The following is a 15,096-nucleotide window of genomic DNA, read 5'->3' on the forward strand; positions in this document are numbered from 1 at the left end:
AATCTGGGGGAAAACGTAATGGTTATTTTCAAGTATTTGAAGTTCTGTGTTATGGAAGAGGGGCTAAATTCTGAAGAGGAAAGTTTAGGTTTCATATAAAGGAAGAATTTTTAAAAATCAGAGATATCCCAAAATTGAGTAGACTGCCTTGAGGGAGCTGTCCTCCTTTTGGAGGTCTTCAAGCACATAATAGATAACAACTTCTCAGATGCAGTGTAGAAAGAACTCTTTTTAAGATATGAGTCACAGTAAAGAGCTTCTGATAGCCCACCCAACTCTGATATTTTGTGATTTGGTGTGAGGAGAAGGGGGAAAGATGAGTGTAAAGTACCCTCCAGAGGCAGTTTTCTACTGCCTCCTAGGAAAGATTAAAATGATTTCATCTTCACATACAAGCAAACCAAACCTGCTGGGTAATTTCAATATGAAAGTGTGTGTCATATTTCCAAAACTTCTAATGAACTATTTCTATGGTTTCTTTTATTGTTTCGCTGACTGAAAACTTTAGGGATTGTGCATATTGAATTGGCAGAAATATACGTTGAAACACCTATTTGAGGAGGGTTTGTTTTTAATTAATTCAAAATTAATGCAAACACTAAAGGAAAATTCTTAAAATGATTGACAAGACATTTTCAATTATAGATGAAGTATTCTGAGAAACAAAATTGAAAAAAACAAACTGGCTTTATTTATTTATTTATTTGTTTGTTTGTTTGTTTGTTTGTTTATTTATTTATTTTGCCAAATGAATCAACAAAGGATTTCAACTTACTTAACAACTTGAGTGTCTGAGATATTAGCATAATGCCATGTTTCTTAATAATGCTGTTAGATTTTTATCTCAGAATGTTGAAAGTTATCCATACATAATTGGTGCTTTTCATAAATATTATCATTCCCTTGGTATATTCTAAGAAATCAGTCAATTCATTTCATCTCCCGAGGGAGAAAAGCAATAAGTTCTGCATTTGGAAAACATCCTCATTTGAATACGAGGGAATATTCTCAAGGGAAACTAGGCAACTTTTGAAAATATTACTTAAATAAAGACCCTGTGAGAGGATGGGAAAAACAGACACCAAAAACATACAAAGACTTTTCCAAGAGCCAAATGGATGAATTTTGGTCCTCACAAAAGAGATAAATACCTTTCTCTTTTCCTTGGAGAAGTGAATGACAATGGTTGTAGAACACTGCAGATGTGGCTCCCAAAAAGGTGTATTTTTTTTATATATTGTTTTTCTTTTTCTTTTATTTGACATAAGGTCTACTACAGGGGCAGATGAATGTCCCCAAATAACTACAATGTTTAAAACATACTTCAATATAACTTCAAAAAGAATTAAAGATGTCATGGAGAGCTTTAGTTTGCTTTTTGGCTATTTAAAAAATGTTATTTAAGTATGATTCTTCAATGAGTAAGGGGAGAAATAATCAACTCTAGATAGTTAGCTATTTTTTGTTGTTGTCAATTTGGTTTTATTCCAAAATAAACCAAATTTTGCACACAAATAGCCTTTTAAAAACTTAGAATGCATAGGAACTCAAAGATCTATGATGAAAAGAAAGGCAAAAACAGGAAAAACAAATGAAGAAAGCAGCCTTTAGAGTAAAGCAAATTTTTCCGAGCATTAGATTTTCATAATGAATGCCCAGTAGATTGAAATAATTATTTAACTTTTACTAGCAAATAATCATTTTTATACGGTTAGGAAAGTAATAGGTACTAAACTTGTAATACATTGGTCTAAAGAATTCCCAGATGAGGAAATGCCTTCAACCAAGGTACATTAGCACCATCTCTGTAACTTCTATCTAATCTCATTTGAGCTTCACAATAAACCTATCATGTAGGCATTATAGATATCATTATCTTTATTTTACAGAGGAAGAAACTGAAACTTACTCATTAAGTGACTTGGCCATGGACATGTATTTTTTTAATCCCATCCTCCTCCCCGAAAGTTTTAAAATTTAGAAATTGAAATCTTAGTGGTAATAAATGACAGTGATGATGTTCTGAGCAACAGAAATCCTGTATATCTTGTTAGTACACATTTGTTTGCATGTAGACTCCTTGAATTAGACTGTGAGTTCCTTGAGTGTGGGAACATCTTTGGCCTGTCTCTGTGTCCCCAGAGCTTAGCTTGGAGTTTTGTACATAGTAGATATTTAGTAAATTCTTGACTTGATGGTCATGTACTATAAATGAAAAGGGAAAGATTGGGATATATCAGTGGAGAGAGTGCTACACTGGAGAAAGCAAAAATCCTTGAGGAACTGAAGGATTGAATGAATGGTAGGCTTCACAATTCAGCTAGACTTGCAGTGTCCTGTGGTACTCACTCACCCCCCAGCCTTCACCAAATTACCCAATGATTCTTAAATTCAAAGTCACAGTAGGGGCTGTTAAGTCTAAGCAGGTGGACTTTACTCAGTTATATTTACAAGCACTTTTATTCTAACACAAAAAGTGCTTTACTCGATATTAAAGAATTTGGGCATCCTTCCCAGAGTGCCTACAGATGGCCAACAAAGGTGGAAATCTGATTCACCCAATGCTGTTAGAAAGAGAAAGAAGTACATGGCCAGTAATATCTCTGATTGCAAGGGGAAGGGGAAGAAGAAAATATTACATTATGTGATTCAAGTAAAATCCGATTTTGTTGGAACATATGAAGTCTTCAAATGACAAAGTAATTGCCTAATAAAATGTTACAGTACAGCCCTAAGCAGAAAAATGAAGCCATTATTTTTTTTTTATGTAGCTCTTAGCTTTCCTAACCCAGAATTCCTTTGTTCTTTTGTTTTACTTTTCCTCTTGATCTGTTTGAAGAGTGTTTTTCCCCTGCATGTTTAATAGAAGCTGTTCCCCCAAAGGCTGATACTCTATGGTGCTTTCCCATTACTCACCTCAGCAGTGTTACCTTTCTGACTGTAAAATTAAAACTTGACTGTCAAACAGGAAGCAGTGAACCAAAAGCAGAAATTGCCATGCCATTGGTGAGAAAACTCATTGTCATTTGGGGCCCACTAGCCATCATAGTTCATAGTCAAGCAAACACAGTGGCAGTTCAGAAATAGGTAAAAATAAGGGAAGGCAAAAATAAACAATAGTCTCAAAACTAAAGCTTAAATACAAACCAGGGAAGCAAAGCCTTCCTCTAGAGCTCCACTAGAAAATAGATTTCAGAAAGGCTTACAATTAACTCCAATTTATACTGCAATAAAATATTTTAGTTTATCTATTCCAAATTAATTGCCTTGACATAGTTTGGTGGCCCTTTATAAGGATTATGGGGCAAAGTAATTAAGAACATTTATTTAACCTTCTCTCTACTATTTATTCTTTCATTATTTAATCTCATGTCCTTAATTGTTGCTTCTTCCTGTTCTCTCTCTCTGTCTCTGTCTCTCTCTCTCGCACACACACAGAGAAATATGTGTGTGTGTGTTCATATATATTTATATACATACATACATATATTCATATACAAATCATTCTCATATAAACATATATATGTAAATATATGAATATGCATATAAATGTATATATGTATGTATATATGTGTGTGTAGGTATGTACATACACACAATGAAACTGAAGGGACTGGAATAATGGAATATAAACCCCTTGAAGGCAGAAGTGGGGGCAAATGAGGTGTTCTTTATGTATCCAGGCCTCTATGACACATAGTAATTGGTAGAGTGGAAAAATAATGTTAGAGTGGTAAGAGTATATTAGAATAATGGATTGTAAAAATGTACATTTGTCATTCTATGCTAGTTTCAGGTTCTTGTTTTCAAGGAAAAGAACCTAAAGCTTAAATTGAGACTTCTTGATTAGGAGCCTGAGGAGAACTTACACACGATATAGTTGAACCCCTTCACTTTACACAGTATGAAATTGAGACTCCAGTAGTTGAAATGACTTGCCAAAGGTCATACTCCACAGTAAATAGCAGAAGTAGAATGTGAACCCAGGTACTCTGATACCAAATCTAGGGCACTTTCAATTATAATGGCCTACAAAGGAATCATCCAAGTCTACATACTCACCAAAAGAAGAGACAAGGAAACCTGCACACCTTCTTCACTTGACGTTCTCTCTGGTTTTTTGACCTCATTGAATGAAGCTTCACATGAAATTGTTCCCAGAAGGGCAACTATATTCAGATGCTAGTTTGACCCTGTTCTTCTCAGGTGACTCATAGATTTTAGGGGCTCTGTGGTTATACGCTGCAGTAGACAAAGAAAGATAAATGTTCTAATGTTGAGTAACCTAATTTCAGCAACCTTTGATATCAATCATAAGTAGATCAGATTAAGTTAAACTCAAGGAATGGTAATATCAATGGAGTCAGGGACTGTGCTTGTTAGTTATGTTTCAGTCACATGAGTTTTCTGTCTACAATTCACCCCTCAGTGAAATCAGGTCTGATTTAACTCGTCTATGTTACTACCCATAATTAAAGTAGTTTTATTTCCCTGAATTTTCTTCTAATATTTTCTATTTATGCTTCTACGTTTCACATGTGGTAACCAAAACACAATGCATTATTAAACATGAATTCTACCAACTTAGATAGGTACATTATAATATTATCCTTGTCTTATTAATTCTGTATATGGTTTTATATTTGTGTTACCTGTGTTGGCTCATTGAATAGTCATCTTCATCTAGCTGCCCACAATAACTCTTAGATCCATTTTTTTTTTCTTTTTCCTCAGTGATGATGATTAATGCAGAACTCAGCAATGGTCCAAAGTCAAACAAACCATTCCTTCCTCTTTGCCTTTCCCTGCTTCCATATTTTCTGAACTTTTAAAAATAAAGGGTTTTGTGAGCTTTTCTAATAAGGTGGACTCTGGGAATTCCAGTGCTGTCAGTAGGGCACAAGATTTAGTAAGTACCAAGATAAAAAACCTTTAAACATTGCTCTATTAACAGGATGCATCTGTCATCAGATCAGCCATACTAAGGCAGGAAAGGGTCATCTCCAGGATGATGACTACCAGATATTGAAGTTTTGTGGCCATGGTAACTCATTAAATCATCTGCTAAAGCAAGGAAATGTTGTGATCTTCATTAGGGAATAGATCATAGTATCATGTTCATAACAGGAAGGGATGTGAGTTTCCACATGGATTAAATCAAAGACCCTTAAGGTGTTGAAGTTTAACCAACATGCAGCCAATTACCTTATCTTATTGACCAAAAGCACTGATGTTTTCTGAGCAGCCCTAGCCTCATTCTAGTGGTTTTGTACTCTACCCCAGACTGGAAGACATATTGTGAAGGCACAAAGCTTTATGTGGACAGAAAGTAACTTTCTGTCCTTTCCCCCCCCCCCCCATTCTGGGAGACCACACTACTTTTTATTTTGTCTGGAGAGCGTGGTTAACTTAGATGGACCCAATCAAAAGTAATTCTAGAGTCCTTACTTCTCTCTCATATTCCGACCTTTCAGAAAATATTCTTCTTCCCTTAGTTATGTGAACCTGACATAATGAAGTCCATCCTTAAACAAGAACAGAAATGCTATATGTGTTGATTTTACTCGTTGCATGACAGCAATTAATAATAAAAAAAAAACTTACAATACATATTGGAGATTATCTACCATGTGGTTGATTTCCTAAATTTAGCTCCTAATTTAGTTGTTTTATCCCTGCCACAGGAATGAATAAAGCTTGAAGAAAAATGCAACATCGGTCCAGAATGCTGTTCAACTTTTGTCCTTCCAGAGGTTGAGGTCTGGATCTGGAGTTGGGGAAATTCAAATACTGAGGCTCAATCTCAGTGCTGTTGCTTTTCTACTCTTGGGGATTAATTTCCAGTAATGTTTCCAACTCTTTCCTGGATTGCTGCAGCAGGATTATTGATTACTGAGCCAGGAAAATGGACCTCAAACCAAGTTTCAGCAAGGAGAGAATTTCACTTTTTTCATCCACTTATTTCTAACCTTGAGTTCAGATTTTGGCGACCAGAAATTATTTCACTTTCCCCTTATGCCTGTGTAATCGACATCCTAGCTTAGACACTCATTTCTAAGATGAAAGAAAGAACTAAATAGCAAAAGGTAGTTTACTGTGAAAGTGAAAATATGTGATAGAGGAATCAAAGTATATAGCATATAGTTTAGTTTTAGAAATAAGAAACTTCCTACTATCACATCACTAGCATTGTCTTTATTGTCTAGCACGTCAATAATTCAAGGATATAAAATTCCCTGCTTACATAACGAACTATAACTGAGAGTACGTAATAGATCACCCAGTAACTTTTAACCATCTCTTTTAATCAATGCCAAAGTGTTTCAATAAAGCAGCAAGCAATTGCTAATGGGACATTGCAACATGAATGTGTTTTGTATCCAAAAGTATTCTTGAAACATCTTGGACAATATATTACATAAAAAGACTATAATGACCTCTCTGAGATCAGAATATCAGTGGCAGGGTATTGAATTTCAATTTTTAAAATATAATCTCTAAGAAATAAATTTGATTTCTATATTAGTGCCAAGCAATAACTAATGGAAAAGGAGGGGACTTGAATTTGACAAAGAGGTGCCTTTAATGATTAATGATTGACATTTTGTTATAATGGTTTGGTTATAAATTCTCTAGTTTAGCATATTATTTTTGCTTTAAGAAATTTAGTTAAATTTAATTTTATTCAACAAACATGTATTAAGCACCTATTACTTAAAAGGCATCATGCAAAGCACCAAATATATGGAAACAGTCCCTATTATTAAGGAATTTACATTCTACATAGGATACATATGCAATTATGAGAAAATATGAGGAAAAGTGAGGAAAGCAAAAGTAATATATGTTCTTTAATGGATTATAGAATCCATAAGATTAAAAAAACTGCAAAACTGCTGTTTGATGCTTGTCTTTAATGTTGCTGCCTTTCTAGCTAAGTTGTAATAATGTGGGGGAAGGAAGGAAAGAAAGAGAGAGAGAGAGAGAGAGAGAGAGAGAAAGAAATAAAGAAAAAGAAAGAAAGAAAAGAAAGAAGGAAGGAAGGAAAGAAGGAAGGAAGGAAGGAAAGAAGGAAAGAAGGAAGGAAACACAATTGAGTAATTTTTAAAAAAATTACTTTCCAGAAATGTGTCCTTTATTAAAGGCAGGAAATCATATGGAATTGATTGTATTAAGCTCAAGGAGTGTGAAAAACTTTTATTTACAGCTCACAAAAATTTCTTATTAGATGGCAGGTAACACAAATAAGAGACTTAAATCTGGTATTTCAGATTTTTGCACACCTAGGGCATGATTATGGAAAGGAATAGTTTTTCTAGCTTCATTTTCTTACAATTTTGGACTTACTCATATTAAGTTGTTATTTTCCTTCTAAATGACTCATGGTCAAAATAGAGTATAGTTTTCCAATTATAAAATATATATTAATATGTATTATAATACATATATGTGTGTATATAGATAGAAAGAGGCAGAGGAAAAGACAAAAATAGAGATGAACATAGAGAATATTTTTGGCGTATCAATAACTAAAGTTTTAGATGGGGAAGAAGAAGATAGACTCATCTTATTACAAATTCTGTTCTATGGAGATCAAACTTAATAATTATAATCTAGGCAATATTCTACTTTAAATCTATGAAATAGGGCAAATCGTGATATTTTAGGGTGTTGAAAGTTACTTTGTATACAGTGATAAAAGGACTGACAGAGAATTAGATATTTGGTGTACTCATTCCATCCTGAGCATTTCGGAATAACTCCGTGAAGGCTGAACGGGACAGTATTTTCCTCTTACCTGTGTCAGAGAAGGCTGTAGTCCTATGGGAAAGATAAGGCTTATATTTGTACAACAAACAACATGATTTTTCAGAAATTTAGTCATGGTGTGCTGATATGGTTGGCATTGTAAGTGGAGTGTCTTCTCAATCTCTCATATGTTCATTTTTACTATCACCACCTTAGCTCAGGAGCTTAACTTCAAACCTGGACTAAAAGTATGGGCTACAACATTGGCACTGCAGTCTGGGAAACTGTGATAAAATTCTTCCTTTTCTGCCTACTACCTGTGTTTACTTGGTTAAGTAACCTGATCTCCTCAGTTTCCTTATCTGTAAAATGGTGTAGTTAAACTTGATAACCTCTGAAGTTCCTTTTCAATTACAATTCAATTAGAATTCTATTCTATTCTATTCTATTCAATGCTATGCTATTCTATGTCCCTAATATAGCAACCTTCTGGTAGGTGTTCCTGCCTCAAATCTCTCCTTTGATCTCTTCTACCATATCCATCTTAGTAAAACATCCTTTGATTTTGTCATTTATTTCACTATTTAAAAATATTACAATCTCATCTGCATTAACTTTCCCTGCATCCATGTTAGATTATGACCCCCTTACAACTTAGTAGATAGTTGTTGTGATTTTCTAAGACCAAAAAAGCAAGCAAAGTAACAACTACAACAAAGGCCATACTCATAAATGGTCTCTGGATCCCTGCCTTTTCTGGGCCTCAGATGACAAAACCATGATTCCCTATTGGGGTCAAACTCAAATGTCCCTTTCCAGCTAGATAAAACCTACTAGAGCTTATTCCCTGCTATCACAGCCTTTTATTACTCAAGGTAGTCTCCATTCCCTTTGGAGGATTTTGAGGAGTCATGAAATCTCTCTTACTGAAAAGACTAGAGTGGTTCTGATTTTTTCATATAAAAACCAAAGAAATAAATTAATCATATAACATTATACATAATCTGAGCTGTCACATTGTTTTTACAAACCCACCCTTCTCTCACCACAGGTGGCAGTTACAATTAGGCCAGAAGCCTTCCTCAGCACTGCAACCTCATGAGGACCGGGTCCATGTTTTTGCACAATACACGAAGAATAATGTCACTTAGAATAATGTCTGGTATATAACAAAGATGTAATAAAGTCTTGCTAGTGATTTTTTTATTCTGAATTGATAAAGGGAGTTTTCTTAGTAGGAATATTGATGATTTATGTGAATTTATTTTATATCCTGCTACATTGCTGAATTTATTGTTTTAATCAATTTTTGGGTTTGTTCTTCAGGTTATTCCTAAGTAAATTATCATGTCATCTACAAAAACAACAGTTTTGCTTTCTCTTTGCCTACATTTATTCTTTTTATTTCTCTCTCTTGTCCTATTGCTATAGGTGTCGGATTTAGTCAAGATTCTTTTCAGCATCTGTTGACATAGTCATTTAAAAATAATTATATTATCAACATGATCTATTATATTTATACTTGTCATCATGTTGAGCCCACCTTTCATTCCTGCTATAAACCCATTCTTATCATAGTACATTATTGTTATATCTTTCAAGAAATGTTGAATAATTTTGATATATGAATGAGAACCACCTTATTGGAGGAGAAGCTTTAATATCATATCTTTAATATTTGGTTTAGTTTATAATCAACAAATAAGAACAGAGAAATTGTGTATTCTTTGATATTTCAAACCATTGTGTCATGGTGACGATGTAGTTTGTGATGGAATATCGTTTGCAAAGCCCTGCCTGTTCCCTGTTAATATCCTCAGCAAGGATATCCTTCATGTATATGTTGATAATTCCAGTAAAATATCATCTAGAAGGGAAGTCAGGTATATGGGTCAGTAGCTGTTCCCTTGGACTCATTTTTGGCATATTTATAAGGTCTTCAATATGTTTAATTTGTCTAATTCAGCTGCTTCCTTTATCTTTGTCTACTTTAGTGTCATTTTCATCTCCTTTTTAATAACATCTGAAACTATGATGTTAGATGCCAAGTATGGTGGTTCTCCTGTTCTTTCCTTGATGGATTTTTTTAAAAAAAAGTTATTCTAAACATGTTTGCAATCATTTAAAAATTGTTCTTTTATGTGCTAATTTGATTCTTAAATGCTCTTGGGATGACGTTGCTTAGTTGAGTCTCTCCCCAAATTTTCTATAAACAGGATTTGCCCTTTACTGCTTCTTTCTGTTTTATTAGGTGATAACTTTCATAATCAATCACTCATAATCCATAGCCATGATATTTTGCAGATGAGCTTATATTTAAAACTAGGGGTTATCATTGGCTCCCATCTCTCTCTCCTTGGCAATTTAGTTAAATGCTTAAATGACTCTTTTTTGAGGATCTTTCGGACTCCTTTTTATGGCACCTGATTTAGAGACTTCTGCCTGTTTTAGACTTCCACCTAAAATTAGTGGTTGGTGTTCATATTCTTTCTTCCACCTGTATGCTATTTTTCATTATCAACAACTTGTTTGAAAGGGTCAGGACTGAGTTGTTTCAAGTAAACATTCTATCTTTTTTTCCCCTATTTTAAATCCTTTTTTTCCAGCTTTGCATTAAACTTAAATATTTGTTTTAATAAATGGGTAGTGTCATTGTATACAAATAGCAGATTCATGAATTGCATATCAAGTATGAGTACTTTAAATCCGATAAAATATTATTAATTTAATTTTTGTGCTGTTTGGCACTTGCCATATCTAACTCATAGCAATTCTCCTCTTGGTTAAAGTACTTATGCTATCTAGGCATGAAAAAGATGGATAAAATACTTATGATATATGGTTTTGAGGAGGATACTGTGTAAACTCCACATCTTTGATCTTTCTCATCCTTCATTTCTGATTCACATCTTCCAATACATTCCTTGCCATTCTCACTCTTGCTTTCATAACTAGATATTTCTCACATACACACATAAATATGTGTGTATATGGTTACGTGTCTATGAATTTATGTATATACACACACACACATATATATATATATATATACACTTATATACACAAGCATACCTACACATATATGTATATTTGAAGGATTTATGGAATTATTTGTAAGATTTCAATGTGGCACAGTAGATACAGTTCTGGTCTTTGAGTAGGGAGAACTGGGCTCAAATCCCAAATCTAACACTGGCTGCATCATCCTGGACAGGTCACTTAGTCTCTCTGAGCCAGTTCCCTTATCTATAAAATGGGAATAATAATAATACCCACCTCACAGGGTGATTGTAGGGAACAAATGAGCTAATATAGGTAAATCCCCTCACAAACTTTAAAGTATTATATGATATGTGTTGTAATATTCATCATACTATTTCATCCTCAACAACAAATCTGGATTTATGAACTCTGATCGTTTTAATGGTAGTCTTTTTGGAACAGTGAAGAGTAGTGAAAAAGAGTTTCTTCCATTGTCATTGTCTACTTTAGTAGACTTTTATGTCAGAGGATGTGGATTTAAATTCCACCTCGGACACTTCCTACCTGTGTGATCTTGGGCATGCTATTTATCCACCCCAAGCCTTAGTTTTCACATCTGTAAAATGGGGAGATTGACCTGGTTGGCCTCTGAGTTCCCTTCCTGCTCTTAATCTACCAACCTATGAGATGACCAAATGTCTTGTTATTTTGGAGTACTTGATAAGACCATTCAACCTACTCCTTGATATGTCTATCCAAGAGAGATGTCTAAGCAACCTTTACATTTAGTTGTAATTTGTTTCTTTTTCATAGTTTTGTTCATCATGAAAATGTCAAGACTGATATGATTCAGGATCTCTAGTATCACGTCCATTCATTGGTCCTTGGACATTTGATTTCATCCCTTGGGAGCCTTTCTTGAATAGATATAAATACATAGTATCTCATACATTGGAATATAATCTCACTGAGGACAGGATGTTTTCACCTCTCTTCAACATTTTTCTTAATGCTTGACATATATTTTTTGTGGATTGATTAATATTAGAACTCCCAAGGAATTAAGAAATTATCTTTGAGAGTTACTCTGGCTAAAAAATTTTTCTTTCTATGGCTAGTCTAGTGATGAATTTTTCTAACCTTAACCAGACTGGTCTTCAGACAAAAGATGCACAATTAATCACTAGGCCTGTATCTAATCACTTGGTAGCTTGGGAGGATGTATCAACATTTATGTTTCATTGGCATAGTCTTTGAGAACCTAGGGTCACATTTATATCACAATGAAGTATTGGGATGGGGTTTATTCAAACATTTAAGAGCATTATTAATTTTACTAAAACACATGCATTACTCCATCAACCATATTGGTTTCCCCCCCAAAAAACACTTTTCATCCCAACGGAAAGGTAATTTACTGGATAGAAACTAAACCTAGTCAAAATATGACTAGAATAAATACAGCAGTGTATAAAACATGTACCTCTTGTTTTAAGGTAACATAACGTTGGGATTTTCCATCTGACTAACAATAAAGCATTGGTATTTTCTTTTGGATTGGGGGGAGAAATCATGCCATTCCTCATAAAATATAGGTTTTATGTCATTCTCCTGTTGCTGCAAAGTGAAAGCAGGTGTTTTTCTTCCAGCAAATTTCTATTTCTGTTCACTATTAACAATCAGGTTGCCACAGGTGTGACTGAGCATGACTTCATCTTCCAGAATTGAAGAAAAGACTTAATGAATCTTTCCAAATTTAAAATTATGAATGTGTAGCTAAGAGATTAGCAAAACATTCATGGCTATATAGTCATAGTTTCTAAGTTCAGTACTGAACCTGACAATAGTCAGTTATTGAAGTAGATCTCAAATTTCTCCAAAGGTTTCAGTTGTTATCCTTTCTGCCTCTAAAATGAAAATGTGACTTTGTGGGCACCACGATTCAAGAATATTGTGGATACTTGGAACACTACAAAATTGGACATAAAGAATAATTTTAAAAGAATCAAAGTCTAGACCATCCATTTTGTGTCAGAAAGTTAAGTAGAGAGTGATGGACAAATATTAATGCCTTTATATTTTGTGTAAAGTACATTATAGCAGATTTTTTTTCTCTTTTTTTCCCCCTTTCCAATATAATTTTAAGAAATTTCTTACAAGTTTTAAACCATCTTTTGCTTGGACGACACATGTCTGGAGAATGGGCAGGCTGCTCTATGAGAGAATATATTAATCAGACAATAATACCCATATTTCTCTCTTCTAGTTCTTTCTTAACATTGGCTGATTGTACTTTGTTGAACTGTGATAAAATTCCTTGAAACCTATGACCAAAGTGGTGACAATAAGCATCACTATTAACTCTGCTTTTGCACGCCATCCCTTCAGTTCTGACACTAAGCTTCACTAACAGCATAGTAGAATTTAAGCTGGATCATTTAAATAATGATAAAGCTGTCAACACACTGGTGTGATTTTCTTCTCAAGCAATTCACCTTCCATTACAAGTTTTATTATACTTTATAGTGGGCATCTGTAAATCTGTGGATCAGCTTAGCTCCCTCATTTACACCCATTGCACATCCTACAGAGTTTTAACTGACTTACTTTAGGATTCACAGTAGTTGCTAGGAAACCTTTCTGTGTTCTTTTCACTTCTTACAAAGCATTAGCGTTTCAACTGATAAGGCTGTACCTTTAGGTATAGAGGCATTTCAGTAGAATCAAACACTGACAATGGTGCTGGGGTACAGATAATCAAAAATTAGGGCTTGTTCTTCATACCAGTAATACAGGGATTATAGTGAGGGGAAGGAGGACATAACCTGTTTTCTTTGACTATTTTAAGGATATTTTGTAAGTAGGATTCAAAAAAAAAGTATTCCTATTACAAATTTAAATGTATTTGCAAAGAGTTGGTGTTATAATTTGGGGGGCTTATTCTTCAGATCTTGGTTTTCCCTTAGAGCATTCCAGTGCTACAAGGCATGTGTCGTCCAAGCAAAAGATGGTTTAAAACTTGTAAGAAATTTCTTAAAATTATATTGGAAAGGGGGAAAAAAAAGAGAAAAAAATCCTTCCACACGAATAAGGTAACACATGAATAATTCCTGCCTACTCTGATTTTTGTTTGTTTGTTTGTTTCACCAGTACTGACTCAGTTAATGGGAATGTAAATGGTGATAGTTTTTTGGTACAGATTATGAAAAGTTCAGATAACCAAAATATGCATGCACCGAAAGACTGTAGAAGTCACTCCCACAGTTCCCAAGTGCGGGGGAAGGCAGGTGTGGCTTAGCTCTTCTGGTTACTACCTCCAAGGGTGCGCTTTTCAAAAAGATATTCCGCCATGCCAGATTCAGGGGCCCCCAATTTGTGCAGGTTGGTCGCGCGATCACCCAGTTGTTTGATCAACTTTACCTGTTCGTCTAGGTAATGGGTTTCGACGAAATCACATAAATGGGGTTCGTTCTTGTCAGTTGCCAGCTTGTGCAATTTCAGTAACGATTGATTGACATTTACCAAAGTGCAGAGCACACTCCTCCGCATTCAGCCCACTCTCCCAGTCATCTCAGTCTGGTTTCTTAATGTCTTGCAAGAAGATCTGGCTGCCTAGCTGGTTTTTGGAGTTTCATCAGCTTCTCAGCATGCTCCCTCTCCTGGTGGGATTGGTGTGGGCAATACTTGCCAAAGTTCTTCAGTGCCGCATCATCTCGGTCGAAGTGGTAAAATATGAACAGGTAGACGTGGGAGGCGTAGAGCTCCAGCTTGATCTGCCGATTGATGGCGGCCTCCGAGTCCTGGTGGCAGTTCTGTCGCACCTGAGAAGGGGACGAGGTGGTCATGCAGCAGAGATGGTGGAGGCGGCGAAGAGGAGGAGGAGGAGGCTGAGCAGCGGCTGTGGCTGAGAGGGGAAGCTGCTGCTGCGATGGGAGGACGTAAGAAGTGTTGGTTAGTGGAGGTGAAGGAGGAGAGGTGGCTAAGGGTGACCCTAGACGGGAATTCAGCAGCGGGTTCTGTTCAAGCCCTGTTGAAGCAGGAAACCTCAGTGACTCTCCTTCCCTGCACGTCGGGCTCATTCTGATCATTAATCACTGAAATGCAGGCTTATCATTCACATCAAAATCTTTGTCATTTCTTTGTCAGCACCTCACTTCACCCTGGGAAATCAGGAAGTTAGTACAACTAGGTCGTTCTAATTATTGGGTAGGAACATGGTGAAAGGGGAAGAAGTCTCCACTTGAAGTCTGAGAACTTGGAATGCCAGTGCTGTTACTTATATCCGATATGAATGACAGAATAACAAAATTTGGGAGGTTGAAGGGACTTAAGTGGCTATCTAGTTCATCCACCCCTCCACCCCCA

At 35.3% G+C, this 15,096-nt stretch overlaps 1 pseudogene; it reads right to left on the reverse strand.

Annotated features, from left to right (window-relative positions):
• Positions 1 to 14,025: 14,025 nt before the first annotated feature.
• LOC114039662 lies at positions 14,026 to 14,576 on the reverse strand (annotated as a pseudogene).
• Between the last annotated feature and the right edge of the window lie 520 nt (positions 14,577 to 15,096).

The sequence above is a fragment of the Vombatus ursinus genome, unplaced genomic scaffold (assembly GCF_900497805.2).
Source record: "Vombatus ursinus unplaced genomic scaffold, bare-nosed wombat genome assembly UNPS02012179.1, whole genome shotgun sequence".
Lineage (NCBI taxonomy): Eukaryota > Metazoa > Chordata > Mammalia > Diprotodontia > Vombatidae > Vombatus > Vombatus ursinus.